Below are 24,849 nucleotides of genomic sequence, written 5' to 3' on the forward strand. Positions count from 1 at the left end.
TTGTTTCCTGCTTTCTTCTCTAGGGTTTTGATGGTTTCCTGTCTCACATGCAGGTCCTTTATCCATTTTGAGTTTATTTTTGTGTATGGTGTGAGAAGATGATCTAGTTTTATTCTTCTGCATGTTGCTGTCCAATTCTCCCAGTACCATCTGTTAAAGAGGCTTTTTTCCCTCATTGGATACTCCTTCTTGCTTTGTCAAAGATTAATTGGCCATACATTTGTGGGTCCAATTCTGAGTTCTCTATTCTATTCCATTGGTCTATGTGTCTGTTTTTGTGCCAATACCATACTGTCTTCATGATGACAGCTTTGTAGTAGAGGCTAAAGTCTGGGATGGTGATGCCTTCCGTTTTGGTTTTCTTCTTCAATATTACTTTGGCTATTCAGGGTCTTTTGTGGTTCCATACAAATTTTGGGATAGTTTGTTCTAGCTTTGAGAAGTATGCTGATACAATTTTTATTGGGATTGCATTGAATGTGTAGATTGCTTTGGGTAGTAATGACATCTTAACTATATTTATTCTTCCGACCCATGAGCATGAAATGTTTTTCCATTTTTGTGTCTTCTTCAATTTCCTTCATAAGCTTTGTTTATCTTTCATCATACATATCTCCTATATCCTTGGTTAAGTTTATTCCTAGGTATTTCACGGTGTTTTGTACAATTGTGAATGGGATCAGTTTCTTGATTTGTCTCTCTGTTGCTTTATTATTGGTGTATAAAAATGCAACCGATTTCTGTACATTGATTTTGTACCCTGCAACTTTGCTGAATTCATGGATCAGTTCTAGTAGGCTTCTGGTGAAGTGGGTCAGGTTTTCTATGTAGAGTATCATGTCCTCTGCGAAAAGTGAAGGTTTGATTTCTTCTTTGCCAATTCTGATGCCTTTTATTTCCTTTTGTTTTCTGATTGCTGATGCTAGGCTTCCAGCACTGTGTTAAACAACAGTGGTGAGGGTGCACATCCCTGTTGTGTTCCTGATCTCAGGGGGAAAGCTCTCAGTTTTTCCCTGTTGAGGATGATGTTAGCTGAGGGCTTCTCTTAGATGGCTTTTGTGATGTTTAAGTAAGTTCCTCCTATCCCGACTTTCTCGAGGGTTCTTATTAAGAAGGGATGCTGCATTTTGTCAAATGCTTTTTCTGCATCTATTGACAGGATTATATGATTTTTATCTTTTTTTTTTGTTAATGTGATGTATCATATTGATTGATTTGCGAATATTGAACCAACCCTGTAACCCAGGAGTGAACCCCACTTGATCATGGTGGATAATTCTTTTTATGTGCTATTGCATTCAATTTGCAAGTATCTTGTTGAGGATTTTTGCATCGTATTCATCAAGTATATTGGCCTGTAGTTCTCTTTTTTTGCTGGGTCTCTGTCTGGCTTGAGAATCAAAGTGATGCTAGCTTCATAAAATGAGTTCAGAAGTTTTCTTAGATTCCTATTTTTTGGAGTAGCTTGAGAAAAATGGGTATTAATTCTGTTTTAAATGTCTGGTAGAATTCCCCAAGGAAGCGATCTGGCCCAGGGCTCTTATTTTTTGGGAGATTTTTGATCACTGATTCGATTTCCTCACTAGTTATGGGTCTGTTCAGATTTTCTATCTCTTCCTGTGTGAATTTTGGTAGTGAGTGTGTGTTTAGTAATTTGTCCATTTCTTCTAAGTTGTCCAGTTTGTTGGCATACAATTTTTCATAGTATTTCCTGATAATTGCTTTTATTTCTGAAGGATTGGTTGTAATAAGTCCATTTTCATTCATTATTTTGTCTGTTTGTGTGTTCTCTCTTTTATTTTAAGAAGCCTGGCTAGAGGTTTGTCAATTTTGTTTATTTTTTTCAAAAAACCAACTCTTGGTTTCATTGATCTGTTCAACTTTTTTTGGGGGGGGGATTCATATTGTTTATTTCTGCCCTGGTTTTTATTATTTCTCTTCTCTTACTGGAGTGCTCTTGTTGCTCTCCTTCTAGTTCCTTTAGGTGAGCTGTTAGATTTTGTACTTTTTCTAATTTTGCGCTTTTTCTAATTTCTTGAAATAGGCACAAAGTGCAATGTACTTTCCTCTTAGGACTGCCTTTGCCACATACCATAGAATTTGAATTGTTGTGTTTTCATTTTCATTTGTTTCCATATATTTTTTCATTTCTTCTCTAATTGCCTGATTGGCCCATTCGTTCTTTAGGAGGGTGTTCTTTAACCTCCATGTTTTTGAAGGTTTTCCAGACTTCTTCCTGTGGTTGATTTCAAGTTTCATAGTATTGTGATCCGAAAGTGTGCATGGTATGATCTCAATTCTTTTATATTTATTGAGGGCTGCTTTATGTCCCATTATGTGATCTATCTTGGAGAATGTGCCATGCGCACTTGAGAAGAAAGTGAATTCTATGGCCTCAAGATGTAGAGTTCTAAATATATCTGTCAAATCTATCTGATCCAATGTGTCATTCAAATGCATTGTTTCTTTAGTGATTTTCTGTCTAGTTGATCTATCCATTTCTGTAAGTGGAGTATTAAAGTCCCCTGCTGTTAGCACAGTCTTATTCATAAGATTGTTTCTGTTTGTGATTAATTGTTTTATGTAGTTGGGTGCTCCCATATTCGGTGTGTAGACATTCAGAACTGTTACTTCTTCCTGATGGATAGACGCTGTAATTATCATACAACACCCTTCTTCATCCCTTGTTACTGCCTTTACTTTAAAGTCCAGTTTGTTTGATATAAGTATAGCTACTCCAGCTTTCTTTTGACTTCCAGTAGCATGATATATATTTCTCAATCCCCTTACTTTCAATCTGAAGGTGTCCTCAGGTCTAAAAGGGATTTCTTGTAGACAGCATATAGATGGATTTTGTTTTTTATCCATTCTGCTACCCTATGGCCTTTGAATGGAGCATTTAGTCCATTTACATTCAGTCTTATTATTGAAAAAATATGGGTTTAGAGTCATTGTGTTCTTTGTAAGATTCATGCTTATGGTGGTTTCTTTGGTACCTTGCATTCCTTGCAACACTTCCCTCATAGAGTCCCCCTCAGGATTTCTTGTAGGGCTGGTTTAGTGGTGATAAAGTCTTTCTATTTTTGTTTATTTGGGAAGACTTTTATCTCTCCTTCTATTTGGAATCACAGGCTTGCTTCATATAGGATTCTTGTCTGCATATTTTTTTCTGTTCATCACATTGAAAATATCTTGCCATTCCTTTCTGGCCTGCCAAGTTCCAGTAGATAGGTCTGTCACCAGTCTGATAGGTTTCCCTTTGTATGTTAGGGCCTTTTTATCCCTAGCTGCTTTCAGAATTATATTGAATTAATTTTTGTGAAGGGTGTTAAGTTCTGTATTTAGATTCGTTATTTTGCCTGTGGTTTTCTAGTTATTGTAGCACCACTTATTAAAAACAATAACAACAACATCAACAAAAAAATATCACTGTTCCATTGATTTACCTTTGATCCTTTGTCAAAGATCAGTTAACTACATTTATGTGGGTCTATTCTGGACTCTCTTTTCTGTTCTCTTGATCTATCTACAAATTATTTCTTTGTCCTTTTTACATTAAGACCCACACGTGGGCATTTTATTAAACAAATATTAATTTGAAATGTTTATGGTAAAATATATCAATATTCAACAAAAATGTGTGTAAACAGTGATTCTACAACTTGGAAGACACCTAAGTTTTAATAATTTTGGTGGTATCTTCCCAACCATATCGAACCTGTAGTATCTTCTTTCTCAAGCATGACAGACAAAGCATAGCCTTATATGACAGAACAACAAATAGAAGGAAAACAGCTGTCATAAAATTTGGAGGTGAATGCCATACAAATTATTTTATATAGATTCATTTATTCCAGGAAAAAATCAATGCATGTATTATGCCCAGCAGAAGGGAAATAAGTCCTAGATTGCTCTGAATATTGTGAAATTCTCTCCATGTCATAGAGCTACTCACAGAAGGGTAGATGTCACACGTAACAGAGCCAGCACTGCTAGTGCCATTAATCCCAGAGACACATAAATTTCACTCTTCAAACCTTATACTCAATTGAAGCATCTTCTTTATTTTGTTGGGCCTGTTGACATGCCCAGTTTAGCAGCTTGTATCTGCAGGATAGCCTCATTGGATAGGATAAACATAAATTGCTTAACAGTACAGCAAAAAAGAAACTGAGAGGCCCAAACTGCTTTATTATTAACATCCATCTATCCAACCGATGTGGAAATTTCTTATATTTGGTTCATTATTAAGCTGTACAACAGCTGCTATCATACCTGGCAAATAAACCAGTGCCAAGAGGTTGATGAAAACATTAGTAAGATTCTGTTGATGACCAGGGTTGGAATTTTATAAAATACTGTTGATGGAATGTTATAAAGAGTGAATTCTTTCCCTCAGAAGGATATAAAGAAAAGACAGAGAAGATACAATAGCAGCAATTTTAATTGGCATGCAGCACTTTGGAAGGAGTTCCTGTTTGTGCCCAAACTTGGTGGGGGTAATGAGGGTAGGGGGTACCCAATTCATCAAAATAGGTTGTTTTGGTGCATATACAAAGGTACAGTTCTTTTCAGCATGCTGGTCTCTCCTGAGTCCTTACTCAAATAATCATTTTCCTGATATCTCCTAGGGTTCATGGTCAAAAGTTCTTCTTCCTTTGTAATGTCTTGTCTGCTTTTACATACTGTAAACAGAATTGTGTCATCCATCCGCTTATCAGCACAATTAGGTGGTAAGTTGCAGTGTACCTGCTGTGGGTAGGTGCCAGCCCCACACCTATCTGTATATTCTTCCATTGGAACCACACAGTCTTGATTTACTATAACTTTATAGTAAATCATGAAGTCAGATAGCATCAGGTCTCCAACTTTGTTCTTCTCCTTCAGTACTATGTTGGTTATTCTGGGTCTCTTGCCTCTCTGTGAAAACTTTATAATCAGTTTATCTACACACACACACACACACACACACACACTTTTCTGTGATCTGTATTTTTAATATTGGACTGTATCTTTATTTTTTTATTTCATTTTATTTTACTTCACTTTTTTTGGACTGTATCCTTAGATCAAGAACTGACATCTTAACAGTATTGGATCTTCCTGACCATCGATGTGGAATATCACCTCATTTGTTTCAATCTCCTTCTATTTCATTCACTACGGTTTATTGTTTTCCTCATATAGATCTTGTACATGCTTTGTTAGATTTGTGCCTAAATATTTTATTTTTTTGTATATTTATGTAAATGGTGTTATGTTTTTAATTTCAAATTTTGTTTGTTCACTGATGGTATATAGGAAAGTGATTGAATTTATGTATTGATCTTGTATCCTGCAGTCTTCTTTTTTTATATTTTTGTATTTTTAAAAAATTTATACAGAGAGCAAATGAGTGGGGGAAGGATGCAGAGGGAGAAAGAGAGACAGAGAGAATCTTAAGCAGCTTCTACACTCAGCATGAATCCTGAGGCAGGGCTCAACCCCATGACCTTGGAATCATGATCCAATACAAAATCAAAAGCTGGAATCAGACACTCAAATGACTGAGCCACCCATGCTCCCCTCTCCTGCCATCTTCAATATTTTATTTTATTTTATTTTATTGTCTTATTACATTAACTGGGACTTTTACTACGATGTTAAAAATAAAGGGTAAAGGGGATATTCTTACCTTATGCTTTTCTTGAAAAAGCAATGATTTCATAGTTTAATTTCTTAGGTTTGGATTAGTGATATAAGAAGATTTCTGACTTGTTGTTATATGTAACATAAAAAATAAATCATTGTGATAAAAGTTTGTATTATAGAAAGTAATGAGCATGTTTATAAGTATTTACATAATTGATATTGAATTTAGTATCTTTTTAAGACATAATATTTTTTCCAATATTTAATAACACTTTCGATTTTCTTATGTATTTAAAGAATTTTAGTAACATTAATACTTATCAATTATAATTTGATTTAATTTACTGTGTATTACATATTCGTGGGAATTGTGTAAATATGAAACTTTGCCATCAAGGTTTCAAAGACAAATGTGAAATAAGTCAGGCAGAGAAGGACAAATACCATATGTTTGCATGCATAGGAGGATTAGGAGGAACTTAATGGAGGACCGTGGGGGAGAAGAAGGGCGCAAATGGGGGGGGGAGAGGGAGGGAAGCAAACAATGAGAGACTCTTGAATGCTGAGAACAAATGGAGGACTGATGGGTATGGGGGGAAAAGAAGGGGGACGATGGGGATGGGGGAGGGCACTTGTGGGGAGGAGCACTGGGTGTTATATGGAAACCAAGTTGACAATAAACTATTAAAAAAACAGATGCAAGGCTATTGCTCATTTTACATTATAAAATAAAAGTTAAAATTCACTGATAGCAATTCTAAACAAAAATAAAACAGACAACACAGATATGGTTGAGTCTCTGTTAACCATTTCCTTTGCTCATTTTTTGGTGACACAAATATTTTCAGTCATTCTTGCAGTTAGATGTGGCCACATCAATGTGTTCTACGAAAAGAATTTAAACAAGTTATATTTTGTTTTTCTAAGAATTTTTTCCAGTTCTATGCCTTCTGTAGACTGTTCTGTGGAAAATGAGGATATAAGATATAGCAAGGTTGAAAGATCAAAGAACTCACCTTTCTATTTCACAAAGTATGTTAAAAGCATTTATTATTTCCTTGAAAAATAAATTGTCACAAGAAGCCAATCTTTTAGTTCATGTGAGCACTAATTGTCATTGTTTCTACATTTGTAATCTAAGACAGTGTTTTTCAATACAGCACATTTATGTTGGGGGAGAAAATCCGGAAATACTTTATAAGCTTTATCTGAGAGGACATTTCTCCTTACATTTTAGCAAGAAATAGTATAATGGGACATATTGCGATAAAATACTTCATTTAAAAAATAACTCCTACTTATTCCGATGAAAATTGGCACTAGAATATTTTTGAGAAACTTCAAAAAATTTGCAAAATAACAGACGTACTTAAAATATCAAATTCTAATATATGATTTTAGTATTTAATGGCATGTATGTCATTTTTAATGCAGAGCGACACATGAGGGGTATGAAAACGTTTAACAGAAAATATAGCTTCTTAGAATATGAAAGTAAAACTGATCACTGTTACACTAAAATTGCAGCCATACATAAAACTGGCATTAGGACATTTCTCCTGTTACAAATACATATTAAGCAATTTTTACATAATGCCAAGTCTCTCTCAAATTACTTGAGTTAATTACCTCAATTTAACAATGTATTGAAACATTTGGTTTGGGAAATATTTGCTTACAAGTAAAACAGTGGTAAATGATTTTAATATCTCTACTTAAATCTCTTTGTTTGCAGTACATGTCTTTTTAAACATGAGCCTATAAGAAAGAAGCTCTGAATTAGTATGCACTAATTGACATGTTTATTGCTTTCATTCTACTCAAATTCTGTTAATTTTATGCAATCATAGCTTACTATATAGCCTGAGGGGACCTCAGAGATCAATTTGTGATTCCTAGCCCCTCTGTTACAGATCTGAACACTATGTCTCAGAGAAGTTGAATGAATTTTCCCAGGTCTCACAGCTTCTTAGCAACAGAGCCAGTACTAAAATCCAGGTTGTATTTTATAAGTGCTAAGATAACATTTATTTTTTTCTTAATTAGATATCATTTATTAAACCATGGGTATTTTCTTTAGGCTTTCTAAAGAGACATTGAAATACCTAATAAAATACTCTTTATCATGTCCATACAAACAAGGCCTTTAGATATTTTTAATGGGCAATAATCTACCTTTAAAACCTGAGAGGTGTCCCCCTTGAGATCAGAAACATGACAGGGATATCCACTCTCACCTCTGTTGTTTAACATAGTGTTGGAAGTCTTAGCCTCAGCAATCAGACAACAAAATGAAATAAAAGGCATCACAATTGGCAAAGATGAAGTCAAACTTTCACTTTTTGCAGATGACATGATTCTCTACATGGAAAACCTGAAAGACTCCACAAAAAAGCTACTAGAACAGATACATTAATTAAGCAAAGTTACTGGATACAAAATCAATGTACAGAAATCAGTTACATTGCTATACACCAATACTGAAGCAACAGAAAGAGAAATCAAGAAATCAATCCTATTTACAACTGCACAAAGGACCATAAAATACCTCGGAATAAACCTAACCAAAGATATAAAAGATCTATAAGCTGAAAACTATAGGAAACTTATGAAGAAAATTGAAGAAGACACAAAGAAATGGAAAAAACATTCCATGTTCTTGCATTGGAAGAATGAATATTGTTAAAATGTCAATACTACCCAAAGCAATCTACACATTCAATGAAATCCCAATCAAAATTGTCCCAGCATTGTTCTCAAATCTAGAACAAACAATCCTAAAATTTGATTGGAACCAGAAAAGACCCCAAATATCCAAAGCAATCTTGAAAAAGAAAACCAAAGCTGAAGTCACACAGACCTAGACTTTAGCCTCTACTACAAAGCTGTCATCATGAAGACAGTATGGTATTGGCACAAAAACAGACACATAGACCAATGGAATAGAATAGAGAACTCAGAATTGTACCCACAAATGTATGGCCAACTAATCTTTGACAAAGCAGGAAAGAGTATCCAATGGGGGAAAAAAAAAAAAAAGACAGTCTCTTTAGGAAATGGTTCTGGGAGAACTGGACAGCAACACGCAGAAGAATGAAACTAGACCACTTTCTTACACTATACACAAAAATAAACTAAAAATGGATGAAAGACTTAAATGTGAGAGAGGAAACCATGAAAACCTTAGAGGAGGTGGATCATTGGGTGAGCCTGGGTGACCTGGGTGGCTCACTCGGTTAAGGTAATGATCTCACAGTTTGTGAGTTTGAGCCCTGCATAGGGCTCTGTGCTCACAGCTTGGAGCCTGGAGCCTGCTTCTGATTCTGTGTCTCCCTCTCTCTCTGCCCCTCCCCCATTTGAGCTCTGTCTCTCAAAAATAAATAAATGTAAAAAAAGAATCTAAAAACTGTGGAGTTGAAACCAGGTAACAACCTCTTTGACCTCAGCCATAGTAATTTAATGCTCAACATATCTCTGAAGGCAAGGGACATAAAAGCAAAAATGAAATATTGGGACCTCATCAAAATAAAAAGCTTCTGCACAGCAAAGGAAACAATCAACAAAACTAAAAGGCAACGGACAAAATGGGAAAAGATATTTGCATATGACGTATTGGATAAAGGGTTAGTATCCAAAATCTATAAAGAACTTACCAAACTCATCACCTGAAAAACAAATAATACAGTGAAGAAATGAGCAGAAGACATGAATAGACAGTTTTCCAAAGAAGGCATCCAAATGGCCAGAGACACATGAAATGATGTTCAACACCACTCATCATTAAGGAAATACAAATCCAAACCACACTGAGATATCACCACACACCAGTCAGAGTGGCTAAAATTAACAACTCAGGAAACAACAGATGCTGGTGAGGATGTGGGGAAACGAGAACCCTCTTGCACTGTTGGTGGGAATGAAAACTAGTGCAGCCCCTCTGGAAAACAGTGTGGAGTTTCCTCAAAAAATTAAAAATAAAACTACCCTATGACTCAGCAATAGCACTACTAGGAATTTATCCAAAGGATACAGGTGTACTGATTCATAGGGGCAAATATACACCAATGTTTATAGCAGCACTTTCAACAATAGCCAAATTATGGAAACAGCCTAATTATCCATCAACTGAAGAGTAGATAAAGAAGATGTGGTTTGTATATACAAGGGATGCTTACTTGGCCATGAGAAAGAATGAAATCCTGCCATTTGAAGCAACATGGACAGAACTAGAGGGTATTATGCTAAGACACTAAGTGAAATAAGTCAGCCAGAGAAAGACAGGTATCATATTTTTTCACTCATATGTGGAACTTGAGAAACTTAACAGAGGACCATGGGGGAAGGAAAGGGGAAAAACAGTTTCAAACAGAAAGGGGGCAAGGCAAACCACAAAAGACTCTTAAATACAGAGAACAAACTGAGAGCTGATGGGGTGGGGGGAAAGGAGAAACTGGGTGATGGGCATTAAGGAGGGCACTTGTTGGGATGAGCACTGAATGTTGTATGTAAGTGACAAATCACAGGAATCTATTCCCAAAAAGCACATTGTATACACTATATGTTAGCCAACTTGACAATAAATTATATTTTAAAATATACATAAACAAAAATGAATTTTGGAAAAATATTTCTTTCACATTTCACCATATTTTTAATAACTACATCTATTGTTCTAATCCTAGTATTGTTAGATGAAAGTTCTTTTTCTCTTATTCTGTTTATCCATATAAACATATGCTGAAAATCCTGTAACATATGTTTGGAAAAACTGTCATAATAGTCTTCAGTTAAAAGCCCAGTTATGGAGGCACTGAGTGGCTCAGTCTGTTTAGTGTCTGACTTCAGCTCAGGTCATGATCTCATGGTTCGTGGTTGGCATCGGGCTCTGTTCTTTGTCTTCCTCTCTCTCTGCCCCTCCCCCACTCATATTCTGTCTCTCCATCTCTCAAAAATACATAAAAATTTTTTTGAAGAAGCCTGGATATAATTTTATTCTGCAGTGTAATACTGGCTACCTATTTATACCTATACTTTACCTCTACCTTACTTACTTATAAGTAAGGTCTTATACGTGGAACACTAGCTTAATGGAACCAATGTGAATACATATTGTCTAGCCTAAAAGCCCCAGTGAAAAATGTAAAACATGATGTTTTTAATGTACTTAATAAATACATTAAGAGAACTTGCTCCCAAACTTATTTTGAATCCTGGTTTGGCCCTTTAACTGCCATAGAATCTTAGGGAGGTTTTTATTTCTCTTTGTACTCCATTTCTTTACCTGTAAAATGGGAATGATACCAGATCCAATCACACAGTATTGTGGGGGTTTAGTCAAGTGTTTATATGTAATGATTTCAGAAAATTGCCTGGCATATAAGTCCTCAACAAATGTAAGCTTTTACAATTTATTATTAGGTATGAAAATAAAAAAACATAACTTGTGACTAATGAGTACAGAAGACCATATTAGCCCAGAGCTGTTTAGTGCAATAAATATGAATATTACATTCACAGCAAATACTTTTATTCATGTCAGTTTTCCCATTGTTTCTGAATCTCTCTTTAAAGAGGAATACTAAAATCTCTTCTACTTAAAAACTTATATTTTAAATGGTATGTTCTTAATTTAATATTGTCTAAATCCTGAGGTCAACTGGAATAGTTTGACAAGGGTCTTGTCAAACACAGCAGAATCATGATCAAATAAGTGTCTCCTGATTCCTATTCTGCTGTAAGTCTTTATCCTGAAACACAGTATCAGACAACATGAGCTTGTATGGGGGTGTGTGCACATTAATTTAATGTAAAGTACTTTTCTTTTCCAATTTTGTGAAGACTGCATTGTATGGTATTTTCTTGAAGCTCCTATAAAACTTGGAGTATTTTCACACAAATAAATGAAAACATATATCGTGCTCTTGGATTATAAAAATCAATACTGTGAAAATGTCCATACTACTAAAATAAATCTATAAATTCAATGTAATCCCTATCAAAATAGCAATAGGATATTTTACAGAACCAGAACAAATAATTCTCTTTCTTTAAAGTTTATTTGTTTTGAGAGGGGGGTGGATGCATGTGAGTGATGGAGGGGCAGAGAGCAAAGAAGAGAATCCCAATCAGACTCTGTGCTGTCAGCACAGAGCCCATCTTGGGACTCTATCCCACAAACCATGAGATCATGACCTGAGCAGATGTCAAGAGTCAGATGCTTCTTGGGGAGCCTGGGTGGCTAACTTCAGCTCAGGTCATGATCTCACTGCTGGTGAGTTCAAGCCCTGTGTTAGCCTCTGTGCTGACAGCTCAGAGCCTAGATACTGCTTCAGATTCTGTGACTCCTTCTCTCTCTGCACCTCTCCTGCTTTCACTTTGTTGCTCCCTCTCTCTCAAATATAAATAAATATTAAAAAATGAAAAAAAAAGTTGGGTGCTTAACCAACTGAGCCACTCAGGTAACCCCAGAACTAATAATTCTAAAATGTGTACTGAACCACAAAAGACCTCAAATAGCCAAACCAATCCTAAAACAGAATAACAAAGCTGAAGGTATCACAATCCCAGATTTAAATTATACTGAAAAACTATAGTAATCAAAACAGTATGGTATTGCCACAAATACAGACACATAGAGCAATAGAACAAAACAGAGATCCCAGAAATAAACCCACACTTATATGGCCAATTGATCTACGATAAAGGAAGCAACAATATAGAGTAGGGAAAAAACAGTCTTTTCAATAAATAGTGTTGGGAAAACTGAACAGCTACATGCAAAATAATGAAACGACTACTTTTTTATATCATACAAAAAAAGGAAACGCAAAATGGATTAAATGCCTAAATGCAAGGCCTGAAACCATAAAACTCCTAAAAGAAAACGTACGAAGTAATCCTTTAGACATGAGTCCTACAAATATTTTTCAGGATCTGAGTCTTAATATTTTTCGGGATCTATCTCCTCAGCCAAGTTTTGAAATGACAGCAAAAATAAACAGGACTCCATTAAACTAAGCACAATGAAGGAAACTATCAACAAAAGGGCAACCTATTGAATAGGAGAAGATATTTGCAAATAATATATCTGATAAGGGGTTAATATCCAAAATCAATGAAGAACTCATGAAACTTAACAAGAAAACAAGTAATCTGATTTAAAAATGGGAAGATGACCTGAACAGACATTTCTCCAAAGAATATATACATATGGCAAACAGACATATGGAAAGGTGTTCGATATCACTGATCAGCAAGGAAATGCAGATCAAAACCACCATGAGGTATCATCATACACCATTCAGAATAGCTGGTATCAAAAAGACAAGAAATAACAAGTGTTGGTGTGGATGGGGGAAAAGTGAACTCTTGTGCACTGCTACACTGGTGCATCCACTACAGAAAACAGTATGGAGGTTCCTCAAAAAATTAAAAATAAAAATACCATATAACCCTGTAATTCCACTGCTAGGTATTCACTCAAAGAAAATAAGACCACTAATTTGAAAAGATATAGGCACCTCTATGTTTATTGCAGCATTATTTACAATAGCCAAGTTATGGAAACACCAAAGTGTCCATCTACAGAGGAATGTATAAAGAAGATGTGGTATAGGTACATGTGAGTGGTTCAGTTGGTTAGATGTTAGACTTTGGCTCATGATCATGATCTCATGGTTCCTGGGTTCAAGCTCTGCATCGGGCTGTGTGCTGATGGCTCAGAACCTGGAGCCTGCTTCGGATTTTGTGTCTCCCTCTTTTTTTGCCCCTCCCCAGCTCAAGCTCTGTGTCTCTCCCTTTCTCATCCTCTCAAAAATAAATAAACATTAAACAAATTTAAAAAGAAGATGTGATTTAGATATACAATGGAATATTACTCAGCTATAAAAAAGAGTGAATCTTTCCATTTGCAACAACATGGATTCACCTACAGGATATTATGCAAAACGAAATAAGTCAAATAGAAAACAAATGCCATATGATTTAATTTATATGTGGAATCTAAAAAACATATGAACTAACAAACAAAACAGAAATAGGTTCATAAAGAGAACAAACTGGCGATTGCCAAAAAGGAGGGAACTAGGGGGCTAGGGGGACGGGGAAAATATTTGAAGGAGATTGAGAGGTACAAGCTTCCAGTTATAAAATAAATTTGTCAATAAGAATGAAAAATACAGCATAGGGAATATAGTCAGTGATATTATATAACACTGTATGGTAGTGAATGGTAAACTTACTGTGAGAATTTTGTAATGTGTACAGTTATTGAATCACTACATTGTACAGCTGAAACTAAACTAATATAATATTGTATATCAGCTACACTTCCAAAAAGAAAAATAAAAGGCTTTCAGATTTCACTACCATAGTATCCTTTTCTTTTTCTTTTGATTTTTTAAAATGTTTATTTATTTTTTGAGAGAGAGACCATGAACAGGGGAGGGGCAGAGAGAGAAAAGGAGACACAGAATTCAAAGGAGGCTCCAGGCTCTGAGCTGTCAATACAGAGCCAGACATGGAGCTTGAACTCACAGACCATGAGATCTTGACCTGAGCTAGAGTCAGAGCCTTAACTGACTGAGCCACCCAGGTATCCCCCATTCTATTGTAATTGCCTATTCACTTCCATGTCTACCTTATACAATGAGGCTTTAAGATATCTGACTATTCTTCTCATATCATATGTTTCTAGTGCAAGACTAATATAAATTCAGTAAGTATTCAATTCCAATTAATTGACTCTAATACTAAAAACCTTCCTCTATTTAGCTTTATACATATCTGACGATTTCATATCCATAGTCTTCTGACTATAAAGAAAAGGTGAACTAATTGGGCTCTTTCTCATGCAAGCCATTCAAACGTCTGTATTTATTTCCATTTTGGCTCATCATCAAAGCATATTTTATTTAAAAAATCTCAAAAATGTAATATATAAAACATATCTCATGGTTCCATGGAATTGACCTACTATAAAAAATATTTATAAATAATGATATGGGTATAGAAATAGATACCATTTCCCCCTATATATATATTTGAAAGCAAATCTTTGAAACTAAATTTGTCAATAAATGAAATGTTTAGTTAGTACCATCTATTGTATTTTTTCACAGTAATTCATTGATGGTGCGTAACTTTAGATAAATGACTTTGCCAGAGGGACAACACAGTGTTAATTCACCTTATCAGTTAGAACACATATTTCCTCAATTGTGTTTCAAAATTAAAAGCAAGAGAGCAAGAAATTTTTACAAAAGTTTATTTTTTCTTCTAAAAAAAAATCCCAATTGCCATGACAATCTCTGTGTTATATCAATCATAATAGCAAGAATTAATGTTTCTATAGTTATTTCCAAATACATGACATAGAATGAACTGTTTTGTTTTACACACAAAAGTCTCTCCAACCTACTCTTAGGAAAGCTTAGAAAGGATCCTTAGTGAACAGCAATTTTGATGATTTGTCATATGGATTCTTTCATTATAAAGCAGATGTACATGCACACTGTCCTGTGTGGTATAGAACATTCATACTGAACTGTAAGTCATTCACAGTGGTTCATTCTGGATGCACTCCGGGTTCAGTTCAATTACAATTTCATCATATACTACCAGGGAGTCTTAGATTTTATGGAATTTTCATTTTTAACAAAATTAGATGGTCTTCATGTGTCTCTCATATGACAGCTACCACTTACTGAGATATTACTGTGTGCTAGATACTGTGCTAATTACTTTGCCTTTACTATCTTCATCTTCATAATAATTCTATCAGTTGCATATGATTATCTATATTTCACAGATGATAACACTAACACTTACTCATTGGACTACTCTGTATAAGATTATAAGAACAATCCATGGGGGGCGCCTGGGTGGCTTAGTCGGTTAAGCGTCCGACTTTCGCTTAGGTCATGATCTCACGGGTTGTGGGTTCGAGCCCCGTGTCGGGCTCTGTGCTGACTGCCAGCTCAGAGCCTGGAGCCTGTTTCAGTCTGTGACTCCCTCTCTCTCTGACCCTCCCCTGCTCACGCTGTCTCTCTCTCTCTCTCTCCTAGAAATAAATAAAACATTAAAAAAAATAATATTAAAAAAAGAACAATCCATGGAAGAGCTATAATTTAAACCAAATCATTCTGGGGCGCCTGGGTAGCTCAGTCAGTTAAGCGTCCGACTTTGGCTCAGGTCGTGATCTCACGGTTTGTGAGTCCGAGCCCTGCGTTTGGGCTCTGTGCTGACAGCTAGCTCAGAGCCTGGAGCCTGTTTTGGATTCTGTGTCTTCCTCTCTCTCTGACCCTCCCCTGCTCATGCTATCTCTCTCTCAGAAATAAATAGAACTTTTAAACAATTTTTAAAAAGTAATAAACCATATCATTCTGCATCAAAAGCTCCCAAATATTTCTTAAAAATTGAGATTGTAATTAAAGACAGAGTGGTTGGTTTAAGGATAGTTATATGAATACATTTTTCTTATATGGTTTTTAAGAAACACTTTACATTCTACAAATATTAAATATTAATATTTAAACTTCAGCACCTTAAGTCACAATTAGTTCATAGATTAAGATACCAAGGAATTAAAGATTTATCAGGAAAAATATTTCCTCTTCCTTTGTATATTCATATCTATTTTACTTGCTTCTTTGAGACCACATGCTAAAGTAATTTCACTTTAAATAATTGTCAGATTTCTACCTCCACTGCAAGTAAACTTCATTGCAATTGTTGTCAGAACAATTATCAAGATTTTAAGTTACTCATGCTATTGAAATGACTAATGTATATTAAAATTACACATTTAAGTGGAGAAAAGTCAAAACCACCAACTTTTTAAATTCTAGTTAGTTTATGCTTATAGTTAAAGTACCTAGAACAATGCCTAGCAAATAGTAAATGTCACACATATGTTGACAGTTACATGCACAAACATAGTGATATGTGTTTATATGTGTTAATATCATTATAACATTGGTGAAAACGCTAACTATTGTTAGTGTATGTGTATGCGTATGTATGTGAGAGAGAGAGCAAGTAGAAAAGAGAGGGAGAGGAGGAGAGTATGTGTGCATTTTGGTTACTCCGTAGTTGAACTGAAATAAGAATAAGAATGTTTGGCTTAAGTAAGTAGGTTGATGTATGTACTTTGAAGTTCTTTTATGAGATGATGCTCCCATCACTGTACGCTCAGCTCTCAGCCCATAGAGATACTAAATAAATGAATATAAAGGAATAATAAACAAATGAAGAAGGAATTAAGCTTATCTTTCTTGTGATTTCTAGCATTAACCACCTATGTAAAAGAGCTGGGTTTCAAGACCGAATTTTGAGACAGTTCAATGCTGGAGGACACTGGGAGTCTGGATGGGTCTGTCTCAAGACTCAGGGCAAAAGTTTAGAGTTATGGTTAGAGGAATAAAGAAACAAGTGTATCACATACATGGTGTCTGAGAAAAAAAAAAAAGACCTAAGAGCAATGACTAATTTTGTAGTTTTTAATCCCCACAAAAACTTGATCTCTTCCACCAGACTTATTTTGCCTTTAATATTCATCACACAGTAAGAATAAATACACAGCATACTTACACTGAGTAAACATGAGAGTACATGTGACTTTTCTCATTGAGACTGGTTGCTGCAGCTAATACTATTTATTTTTATTTTTTTAATGTTTATTTATTTTTAAGAGAGAAAGAGAAAGAAAGAGCATGAGCGAGGAAGGGAGAGAGACACGGAATCCAAAGCAGGCTTAAGGCTCTGAGTTGTCAGCACAAAGCCCAATGTGGGCCTCGAACTCACAACCTGTGAGATTATGATCTGAGCTGAAGTTGGACACTTAACTGACAGAGCCACCCAGGTGTCCCTCATATAATTTCTAATAACAACCATTTTCTATTTGAGGGATTGAGTTTATCATATAACTTAAGCCTGAGAGTTATGTAAGGTTTTTTTGTGAGCCATGGAATTTGCTTTAAAAGTCAATCATTACTAAAAAGAAAAATAATTAGATAATGATATAAAATTAGCTTGTTGTTTATGACATTAGTATTGTCACAGTGGTATATTCCCAGATATCAAGCAAACAATCATTTTAAACAAAAATACACTAAAAATGACTAACATAATTCCAGCTAAGGAACAATGGTTGGCTTTGTACATTGCTAGGCATTTATTTCAGTCATCATGGTAACCACATGGGATAAATTTATTTTCAAACAGTGGATCCATACCGCTGCTAACACTATTCCAATGATTTATTCTAGAATTCAAGTCTCTACGGAGCATCATGCTTCGCTCCCAGGAGAGGATAATTGTTCCCGTGTCCTAAGGCTTTGACTCTGTCTCTCACTTAACATTAGTCAATAAAATAGCAATTGTGTTAAGAGGAAACTCAGCCTCCTTATTCCTTAGTCAATGTAGTAATTGCCCAGATAAGTCTGTTCCTTTCAGAAGCAATTTTTACATATGTGATAGGTTCAGTGGCCTCTTCTGAGACAGAATCAATAAGAATTTGAAAATATTTTCACATGTATAAAATCACAAATTAAAATGTCCTATAATTCAGAGGATTGTTTTCTCCCATACACACACAGAATATACTTTATATTTTATTTGATACACAAAAATAATTAATTATACTAAGGCGATACATTGAAAGGCTCTGAAGAATTACTTGTTTTAGTTATTTGATTGGTATATATTAAAATTTTTCGTAGTTGTTTATTCTTGTTCTTTCTCTATTATTTTTCTCTCCCTGCTTATCTCTCACTGCATTTTCTAGACATATTTAAAAAAATGAAAAATGGATAAATGGCCAAAAAATTTTGTTAATTCTTTTCTCGGAGAGTATTCTAATACTTTTCATATTAATCCATTAAATATGGAGAAAAATATATTTCAGTATATATATTGAGTAATGACCCTACCCTGGTAACCAAATGCTTTAGATTCAAATTTTTCTCTATCTTTCTGGAACATAGGTTTATAGAAGATGTGATCAGTTAATATTACAAATGGGCAGCCAGATAAACATAAACATTTATGTAAGCAGAAAGATTTTAAATAAACTTACTGATATATTTCTTACAAAAAGTGTTCAAAAAATGTTAGTAAACACTGCACATACTCTGTTTTCAATTAATCTATTTAAACTACCTCTTGGTTTGTAATCTTTTATACACTCTTCCTTTATATCCTTCAGTTGCTTCTGCATGATGTTACTTACTAGAAATTTAACCAGCAATATTGCTATATTAATTAAAATAAGTTTAACTCTGATAGACATTTAAGCAAAACAAAAAAAAAAACCCACCAACTTTATAAATCCTAATTAGGTTACAGTAAAAAGTGCTAATAGCAATTACACATATGTTAAATATATGCACAAACATAATTGTGTGTATATGAATAGTATTATGACATTGACAATTATGTACCCTTGATTACATGCCAGGCATTCTTATAGTCGCTCTACATATTTAGTCATCACAGAACCTTCTGAGTTGATGAAGATGGAAAGTGAGGCACAGAGAGGCTAAATAAATTGACCAAGATAACAGAAGATAGATGGTAATCTAGACCTCAGGTCTAGGCAACTTGGTTCCAAAGGCTGTTGAGGAAACAGGAAAAAAGTAAAATTTTCAGAGTGGAAGTATTTGTGTGATTTATTTGGTTTCTTCTTCATAGTTTAAATGTTTACATATGTTGTTCAAGAAGACTAATTATATAGCTTGAAGGGCTCTTAATCTAATCATGGGGATTTATTTTTATATATATTTTTTGAAATTTAACTCCTGCAATTCAATTTACCCATTTAAACTATAGAGTTCAATATATTTTAGTATAGTCACAAGGTTGTGCAACTATCATTATAATTTATTATATTTAATGTTTATTTATTTTGACAGAGAAAGCAACCCTGAGTGAGAAAGGGGCAGAGAGATGGGGCGCCTGGGTGGCTCAGTTGGTTGAGCGTCCGGCTTCAGCTCAGGTCATGATGTCACGGTTTGTGGGTTCGAGCCCTGCATCGGGCTCTGTGCTGACAGCTCAGAGCCTGGAGCCTGTCTTAGGATTCTGTATCTCTCTCTCTATCTCTGACCCTCCCCTGCTCACACTGTCTCTCTCTCTCTCTCTCAAAAATAAATAAATACATCAAAAAAAATTGTTAAAAAAAAAGAGAAAGGGGCAGAGAGAGAAAGGAAGACCGAGGATCCTAAGCTGGCTCCACACTGTCAGCATGGAGCATGACATGAGGCTTGATCCCATAAGCCATGAGGTCATGACTTGAGGCCAAATCAAGAGTCTGGTGCTTAACCAACTGAGCCACCCAGTCATCCCTAATTATAATTTTGAGATATTTTCTTCACTAAAAAAAAAAAAAAAAAAAAAAAAACCCAAAAAAACAAAACAAACAAAAAATTGCAGAGCCATTATGAATCACTATGATTCTTGTTAACTATCTTCCCCTTCTCCAGTCCCAGGTGCTATAGATCTTTCTTCCTTATGAGTCTGACCATTCAAGACATTTCACATAAAGGGATTCACACTAAATTTAGTCTTCTGGGTATGCGTCTTTGACTTAGAATAAAGTTTTCAAGGTTCTTCCATGTTGTCATACATTTCTATGCTTTTTATTTTTATTGTTAGACTATACTCCATTGTATCGATATACAATATTTTGTTTATCCATTGATCAGTTACTATATGTTTGGGTTTTTTTTCACTTTTTTTGCTATTATAAATAATGCTGTTCTCTAAGTGTTTGTGTACATGCTTTTATATGCATGGATGTTTTCAATTTTCTTGGAGAACTACCTAGGAGTGAAATTTTTGGGCCATATGGTGATTCTTTATCCTTCTGAGGAACTGTCAATCTTCCTTCTAAAGTGGGTGTACCATTTTATATTTTCAACAGCAATGTATAGGATTCAGATTTTTCTACATGCTTATCAACATTTGTTGTTGCTTGTTTTCTAAATATAGTCATCCTAGTGTGTGGGAAGTGACATCTTACTGGAATTTTGATTTGAATACCTAAAGACAAATGATGTTGAAATTGCTTCATGTGTTTATTGGTCATATAATTATATGGTATTCTTTGGAAAAATGTCTATTCAAAAATTTTGACCATATTTTACTTGGGTTGTCATTTTTATTTTTAAGTTGTAAGAGCTATTTTTCATTTTTTCTTTTGTTTTGTTTTTATAAAATCTGGATAGCAGATTTTGCTAGCAAGCAAAAATTTTCTCCCATAATTTGGATTGTATTTTCACTTTCTTGATGGGGTCTTTTGAAGCACGATAGTTTTAATTTTTAATAAAACCTAGCTGATTTTGTACACTAGTACTGTATTCTATTATAAACATGGCAAACTTGTACGTTAGTGCTAATTGTTTTGTGGACTCCTTACAATTTTTCCAGATACAAAATCAAGTCATCTGCAAATAGAGATAGTTTTACAATATTCCATTCTCTCCTTGGTGAATTTTATTTATTTTTCTCTTGGTAAGAGACCACCAGTCTCCATGGTAAGAACCACCAGTACAATACAAAATAAAGGGGCTTGATGCTACTTGTGTCTCTGACACAACAGTTTTTCAACATTGAGTATGATATTAGGTGTGGGGTTTCCATATATGCCCTTTATCAGGTTCATAAAGTCCCATTTTATCCCTAGTTTGTCGTGTTTTTATCAAGAAAATGTGTGGATTTTGCTTCTATGTGACTTCTACTTCTATTGAAAAGGTGATATGGTTTCTGCTCTTTATTCTGTTGTGACATATTTAATTGTTTTTTGTATGTTAAAACCCCTTGCATTCTTGAAATATATCCCATGTGTTTTTGCTGTATAATTCTTCTACGTTGTTGGAATTGCTTTGCTAATATTTTGTTGAGGATTTTTACATCTATATTTTTAAGTGTAGTCGGTTTGAGGATTTCAGGCCTGATCAAGGAAAAATATATGAATACTAGGTGGCAGTGGCACATAAGGAGCTTTATTTGGGTAGCACCTTGATAGGTTTGCACGTGGGGATAAGTTGCTCACCGATAAGACCTTTCAGAGACAACAATATACGGCCACCACCCAAAAGAAGGCAGGGTACTCCTGGGACTCAAGGGACTTGGAAAAGGGCTCTACCTGTCCAGAGACTGTTGCTCAGGAGCATAGTTGGAACTCCCAAGTCAGAGAACTCTTAAGGCAAGCAACGGCTTGGGGCTTTTTGCAGCCTCAGGGTTTTATCTATGGATAGATTTGGGGTGCAAGTTTGTGGAATACAAAAGTTAGGAAAGGTTTATTATTTTTTTTATTTTTTTTAATATTTAAAAAAAATTTTAACCTTTATTTATTTTTGAGAGATGGAGCATGAGCAAGGGAGGGGCAGAGAGAGAGGAAGATACAGAATTGAGGCAGGCTCCAGGCTCCTAGCTGCCAGTGCTGAGCCTGACGCAGGGCTTAAACTCACAGACTGTGAGATCATGACCTGAACCAAAGTCTGACACTCAACCAACTCAGCCACCGAAGCACCCCTAGGCAGGCTTTAAATGGCCACAAAACTGTTTGCTTGGGAGGTGTCTAGCCTTCTCAGTAGGTGGAACATGTGACTCTTCATCTCAGAATTGTGAGTACAAGCCCCACGTTGGGTGTAGAGAGTACCTAAAATAAATAAATATATAAAATCTTTAAAACAACAACAACAACAAAAGTGCTCACTTGGGCTATATTTAAAGCAGTTAGATTTGTAAATAGTTGCATTTGTTGCCAACAGGCTTTTGAGCTAACAGTCCTAGCTTGTTGTAAACATGTAAACACCATAGGGCCAACATACAGAAACCTTCTTTGGCTAATTTATATGACAATAAGGAAATTCAGTCTGTAGTTTCATTTTCTTTTAATGTATTTTTCTGCTTAGGATATCAGCATAATATTGGCCTGACAGAGTTATAAGTATTCCTTCCTTTTCTTCATTTGGGATAGTTTGAGAAAGTTTGGTAGAAATCACTAGTGAAATCTTCAGTTTGGAGCTCTTCTTCGTGGGAAGTCTTTTATTATTAATTTAATATCTTTACTTGTCAAAGGTCTTCAGATTTTCTATTTTTTTTGGATGCAGTTTAATTTTTGTGTCTTTCTGAGAATTTGTTTCATCTAGGTTATTTAACTTGATGTCATATAATTTCTCATAGTTTTTCTTTATAATCATTTTTATTTCTATAAGGCCAGTAACAATGCCCTATTTGCATTTATGATTTTGTGAATTTCAATCTTTTCTTTTTTTCTTGGTCAGTCTACATAGATGTTTGTCAATTTCAATGATACATTCCAAGGACCAACGTTGGTTTTGTTTTTTTTTTTATTATTTTCTCTTTTCTATTCCACTTATTACTGTCCAAACTTTATTGTCTCCTTCTTTCTGTTTGCACTGTGATTAGTTTGCTCCTCTTTTTCCAATTTCTTCAGGTAGAAGCTGAGGTTACTGATTGGAGCTATTTCTTCTTTTTTCATAATATCTTTCATAGTTATAAATGTCCCAGTAGGTACTACTTTTGCTGAATCCTATTAGGTTTTGCATGTTGTGTATTTGCTTTTCTTTATCTCAAAGTATTTTCTAATACTTTGAGTTTTTTCTTTGACTCATTTTTATTTAGAAGTTTGTTGTTTACTTTTCACAATTTGTTAATGTTTCTTCTGTTATTTTCTGATGTAATTCCACTGTGATCAAGGACATATTTTGTATGATTTTAGTAGTAGCTTTTGGTAAAATGATAGTCTAACATATAGTCTATCTTAGAAAACATTAAATATGTACTTGTGTGTTCTGCTGTGGTTTTCTGGAGTTATGTTCCCACCATTACATTATTACTGTTATACAAAATACATCTTAACCATTGTAAGTCCATCAACAGCATTTTAAAATAATTGTTTATGTAGTTGTTTTTAACAATGATAGAAAAAAAGAGTTTCATGAAAAATATATTTATACTGTCTTTATAATACCTACCCAGTCAGCTTTACTGGTGCTTTTTTATTTCTTTGCATGGATTTAAGTTCCTGCCTGGTTTCATTTTAGCCAAAAGGACTTCCTTAGTTATTTCTTGCACAGTAGGTCTATGCAATGCATGATCTCTATTTTTGTTTACCTGATAAAGTCTACATTTCTCCTTCAATTTTGAAGAACCATTTAGCAGGATACTGAAATTTGAAATGACAATATTTTTCTTTTGACAAATGTCACCTGTCTTTTGGCCTCCACAGTTTCTGATGAAAAGTCAGCTCACTGGGATTCTTTCTGTGTGAGGAGTCATTTTACTCTTGGTACTTCCAAAATCTTTTTTCTCATCTGATAATGGGTTTTCCATCAGAATTTTTGTAGTATCTTTTGTGTCTTTTCCTCTCTTTTTCTGGAGAAAGAGAAGATATAGGTACACATATAGGTATGCTTTCACATTTAGGTACACTTGATGGTGACCCACAATTATATAAAGTCCTGCTCATTTCCTTTCCTTTCTTTGTACTTCTCAGCCAGGAAAATCTCTATTGACCTATATTCATGTTTGCTAATTCTTTCTTATTCTAGGTCAAACTGTTGTTTAGCCCATCTAGTGAATTTTTTTTAGTTTAGTTATTCAGTTATTGTACTTTTCAACTCTAAATTTTTATTTGGCTTTTTTCCATAATTGTATCTGTTTATTAGTATTCGCTATGTGATAAAACATCACTGTAATACTTTTCTTTAATTCTTCATGCATAAGGCCTCTTTTCTTCCTTGAACATATTTATAATGGTAACTTAAATTCTTTGTCTTCAAAGTCCCAAATCTGGGCCTCCTCAGGGAAATTTTCTATTGTATCCCTTTTTCCTTTATATGTACATATTTTCCTATTTCTTTGTATAACATACAATTTATTGTTAAAAATTGGGTATTATAGATTTTAGATAATATATTGTAATAATCCTGGTATCATATTCTTTTACCTCCAAAGGTTATTTTTTGCTCAGGTCCTGAACTCACACTTCATGAGTTTGAACCCCGCATTAAGTTCTACACTGACAGTGAGGAGCCTGCTTGGGATTCTCTCTCTCCCCTCTCTCTCTGCCCTTCAGTCATGCTCTTTCTCTATCTCTCTCTCTGTCTCAAGATAAATATATAAACATTAAAAACCCACAAAAAAAAAACTTAAAAAATACCAGCTTATTTTTGCCCTTGTTGCTGAGTATCT

General features: G+C 34.7%; 1 pseudogene; it reads right to left on the minus strand.

Moving 5' to 3' along the window:
* Positions 1-3,844: 3,844 nt before the first annotated feature.
* On the minus strand, positions 3,845-4,797 carry LOC120227421 (annotated as a pseudogene).
* Positions 4,798-24,849: the final 20,052 nt, after the last annotated feature.

The sequence above is a fragment of the Hyaena hyaena genome, unplaced genomic scaffold, assembly GCF_003009895.1.
Source record: "Hyaena hyaena isolate Hyena2069 unplaced genomic scaffold, ASM300989v1 scaffold_2309, whole genome shotgun sequence".
In the NCBI taxonomy this organism is placed as follows: Eukaryota; Metazoa; Chordata; class Mammalia; order Carnivora; family Hyaenidae; genus Hyaena; species Hyaena hyaena.